The sequence below is a fragment of the Orycteropus afer genome, unplaced genomic scaffold (assembly GCF_000298275.1).
Source record: "Orycteropus afer afer isolate SDZICR_OR568_19922 unplaced genomic scaffold, OryAfe1.0 scaffold00037, whole genome shotgun sequence".
Taxonomy (NCBI): Eukaryota; Metazoa; Chordata; class Mammalia; order Tubulidentata; family Orycteropodidae; genus Orycteropus; species Orycteropus afer.
Window position 1 is genome coordinate 3,821,637 of NW_006921624.1, and position 4,959 is coordinate 3,826,595.

Genomic DNA, 4,959 nt, shown 5'->3' on the forward strand with positions numbered 1-4,959 from the left:
CCCCCACCCCGCTTTGTTACTCATTTCGTATCAAGAAGCAAGGCCCCAACCTGTGAGATTTCACCCCTAGCTCCCAGAACTAGGGAGCTGTCGTGTGCTGTGGGTCAATGTCAACTCATAAAGACCCTATGGGAGAGTGGGTCGTATTTGCGAAAGGAAGGAAGGATGGCCCTCTGGCAACCTTCCCACCTCTTTTTGCAGCTCTACTTTGTGGCCTTTTTCCTAAGACCTCTTTCCTTCAGGGCTTTCCTCCCTTTCAGGGGACTCTGATTCCCCGACTCTATCAGGGCTTTCCCCATCTTGAAGGCAGGAACTGTAAGTGGCTCCATCTTGTTCCCCTGTGAAACCTAGTACCCGTGAGAGGGCTATCACCTTGAGTCTTTATTGGTTAACTCCTTGCGGAGAAGTGAAGGTCCAATAAAGAGAAGTGATAGACCTCTGAGGAGAACTGACCCCCCCAGGGGGCTCTTAGTGCTCCAAAAGCTTTCAGTCCCCAAAAACATTGTCCCTAAGGATGACATAGTGAAAGAGATTTAGAGCGCTGGGTGGGTTTTTCCAGCACCCTATGGAGAACATATGGTCATCTGTGAATCCTTGTCCATTAATCCAGTATAAGCCCCATTCCCCTTGCCTTAGTTCCTTCCCAGTAGCATCAAAAGATTTCTAGAAATCCTCATCACTCAATTTTCCCTCCTAGACATCTTAGAGCATCATCTTTCCAAATTAGAAGTTTGACAACAAGGAGTTAATGAGAATAATAGCAAAAGAAAAAAAAAAAGTGAGCGCTAAATGAGCCAGGCTCTGTGCTAAACATTTCATATCACTCTTATTGAATCCTCACAACCAGTTGATGTGGTAGGTACGTTCTTATCCCCACTTTGTAGTTGAAGAAACTGATGCTCAAAGAGGTTAAGTTACTAAAAGTCACACAGCTTTTTGAACCTGGATTTGACTGATTCTCAAGGTTGAACAGGTAAAAATTATGATAGTTTTGATAGTTGTCTTTTCCTAAATGAGAAGATGAGTGAGATTCCTTGCAACTACCCTGACCTCCCCATGAACCATGAGGAGAATGTTAGAAGTCTGGTGAAATTGCACTAGGAAATCTGTTTGGAGAAGTTCTTTGGGAGTATTCTTAAGGTTTATTTTGTTATTTTTCATGGTCACAGACCTGTTTTCACTTCGACATTCTTTTTCTTGGTTCTATGCTCTTTTTTTAGACAGAAATCTCTTCAGAATCCCATGAAAACTATGTACCCTGTTTCCAAAAAATACGTATTGCAGACAAAACTTTGTTGAGATTGTGTCACCATTTTTTGATATAAACCATAGAGATCTTACTCTGGTCAGGAAGCTATCACTAGAATTTATTAGTAGAATTTGTTAAGTATTTGCTATGTGCCAAAAACAGCTCAAATGCTTTACAAACATTAGTTGCAATCCTTCAGCAGCTCTACTAGGAAAATGTCATTATCCATCATTTCACAGTAAGGAAACTGAGGCTGAGAGTGGTAAAATCATACTTAGCTCATAAATTTAAAGTCAGATTTCAAACCTGGAATATCTGATTTTCCAAACCATTTTTCCTATTCTAGAGGTAGCGTAGTGCATAAGGCACTTGACTGCTAACCAGAAGGCTGGTGGTTCAAACCCACTAGCCACTCCTCGGAAGGAAGGTTGGGCAATCTACCTCTGTAGTGATACCGCCTCAGAAACCCAAGGAGGGTCACTATGAGTCAGGTCCAACTTGACGGCACATAACAACAACAACAACAGAGCTACCTCCAAAATACATACCAAAAATAAGGGCTTTCTGACATCAGCACTTCACTGAAGGTAAGAGACAGTAAGCAAAGAAAGTTTAAATCAAGACCTTTGGGATAAGGCAACTCCACAGCAGTGCTTCTGAGAGAAGCAATGGAATAGAAAAGTCCAAACTCTTCCCTGTATTTCTTCCTAGGAATCAGTTCTAGGAAGGTAACTAGGACCAGACCTAGAGGAAGACTAGTTTTCCTTAAAGCCAATACATTCACTTTGTAATGAAATAATGTGGGTGGATTGCAAAGAAATGTATCATAATAATTAAGAGCCAGGTCAACGGAATGAATCCCTCTGGGAGAATTTCTGAAAATAAGCAGAATCATGGGACTGATTTGTTTATTTCAGTTGTTATAGCTGATCAGATTGGGGAGAATTTTGTAACTTCTTCAATAATTAAGCTGAGTTAAACCACCAATGGTGACAAATTAACTCAAACCAGAAGACCAAGTCCACAAAAGCTGGCATTTATTATTTATTATTCAGTAAATTTATGATTCCACCTGGTGTTGTAAACTTTACACTGTGATAGTCAAAGGTCACTGGCTGCCTAGTCAGTTTTAAAGAGAAAACAAAATGAAAAAGTATCGATAAAGTGACAAATATGGGATTCAAAATCAAATTTTTAAGAAGACATGGAAAAGCATTCTCCTGAGAATTATTATAAGGATAAAGAAGTGAACACTTCTCCTCTGTGTCCACAATACCTCTATTGCGATGTTCGTTACTATGTAGTAGTATAATTATCAACCAACTCATCTGTTACCCCACCTTTATCAGACCATGAGAGCTTTTGGAAATAGATATTGTTTGCTCTGTCCTCGGAAAAACAAAGAAGAATTGATGCATTTAGATTATGATGTTGGCAAAGAACATTGAAAATATCAAGGATTAATAGGAGCTCTGGTAGCATAGTGCCTAAGGCACTTGACTGCTAACCAGAAGGCTGGTGGTTCAAACCCACCAGCCACTCCTCAGAAGGAAGGTTGGGCAATCTACTTCCTCAGAAATCCAAGAAGGGGTCGCTAGGAGTCGGGTCCAACTCGATGGCACATAACAACAACAACAACAAGCCAGAAGAGTGAACGAATCTGTCTTGGAAGAAGTATAGCCATAATGCTCCTTAGAAGCATATATTTCTTCTTTGTACGTTGGACATATCATCAGTTTCTAGAGAAGGACATCAGGCTTGGGAAAGCAGAGGGTCAGCGAAAAAAAAGGAAGACTATCAACAAGATGGATTGACACAGTGGCTACAACAGTGGGCTCAAACATAGCAATGATTGTAAGGATGGCACAGGACCAGGCAGCGTTTTGTTCATTGTACACTGGGACTCTATGAGTTGGAGGCAACTTGACCACACCTAGCAACAGCAACACTAATTGCCCAATGTCTAATACATGGTAGGTTTGGGAAAATGCTTGTTTGAAGAGGGGAGATAAAGATCTCCATAAAGTAAATCGCATTGAAATGTCTGGTTCAGCTTGGTGGTACAATTCTTCCTTCATTTTTTTGTTTGTTAGAACTCAAACTGTTGATTTTAGGGTGTGTTCATCATGTTCTCTGGTACCTGTTCCTGTTGCAGATAGACTATTTGTTTTTGAGTTTTATATTATCAATAAAGAGATTATAATTGTCAAAATAATGCCCCTAATAGAGACTCTCCTTTTATTCATTAAAGGTGGGAGAATAGAAGCTCAAGGTCACTTCAGTAGGAAGTAGGACGTGTGTGTTAGTTCTCTATTGATAACACACATTTGTTCATTCTTTTTGAGTGTTTGTCTGTGCTCTGGGACTAGTAAAGAAACATACACCTTAAGCATTTAGCCTGGCATTTCAGTAGAACAACGTTGAAGATAAAAAAATTTTGTCCTAAAATATCAAACTGAAAAATATACCAATCTTGTTATCCACTTGTGACATTCTTGTCCTGCTCGACCTTGTTGTTTTCAGGTAGTATGATAGTGAAATAAAAAGAGAACTAAAATGATGTGGTCTCTGATCTCAACACCATCACTTACTACCTGGGTGATCTTGGGCAGATCTCTCAGCCTCTGGAGGGTCAATTCCTCACCTATATGTTGTATGATCTTACCTGTCCTATTGATCTCCCAGAGTTTTGTGAGTATCAAATGAGAAAATTTATGTAAGTGTACTTCTGAAACTTTAAGTTATTAAGGTATTATTTAATCGGAAAAATGACATACAGAAGTTAACAGTGCCTACAGCCTTTAAGGCTAAAAGTCTCTATTTGGACTACTATTCAGAAAAATCTAGTGCTGTAGTAGTTATACAGTAAATTTAAACATAGGAGCAATAAGTTGTATGAAGGATGGTCCAAGAAAGTTTGGAACTCTGACAAGCCGCAAATATGTCCTGTTTCTTCTTCAGAGATGGATTCCTCCAGGTAGATTGTTTGTCTTGATATTTTCTTCATGGTGTGCAGGTCCCAGTGGGCAATTCACTTAATAAAAGTTTATTGCTGTAAAGTATGTCGGTAAGGATCTTGAAGTTGTGATAATAATAATAATGGATAATATTTATTGAAGGAGTTCTGGTGGCACAGTGCCTAAGGCATTTGACTGCTAACCAGAAGGTTGGTGGTTCCAACCTGTCAGCTGCTGCAGGGAAGGAGGATGGGACAATCTACATCTGTGAAGATTTACAGCCTTAGAAACCCGATGGGAATTGCTATGAGTTGGAATCCACTCTGTGGCAGTGGGTTGGGTTTGGTTTTTGGTAGTATTTATTGAACACTTCCTCAGAGCCAAGCACTTTATGTATTTTATCTCATTTGATCTTTTTAACCACAATAGGAGATAGGTACTGTTCTTCCTCCCCCATTTTATAGGTGAGAAAATTTAGTGGTAGAATTGGACTCTTAACACCAAAGTCCCAAGCTCTTCACCAATGCACAGCTCTTTAGCCTCAATTGAGGGAGGAGCTGAGACCCTTTGGTCTAGTTTCTTTATGCTTCTGTTTCTCACTTTTAAAATGAAAGTGATGTTATCGTCCAAAGATTTTTTTTTTTTTTTTTTAAGGATTTGGGTGAAGATTTACAGAGCAAATTCACTTTTCATACAGTAGCTCACATACACTTTGTCTCATGTCATTGACCAAAATTTACAATGCAGCAGCTC

At 39.5% G+C, this 4,959-nt stretch overlaps 1 protein-coding gene across 1 annotated transcript in view; it reads left to right on the forward strand.

The window, feature by feature from the left end:
- STOM (stomatin) overlaps window positions 1-4,959 on the forward strand; it is a 36,637-nt gene that overhangs the window by 1,394 nt on the left and 30,284 nt on the right.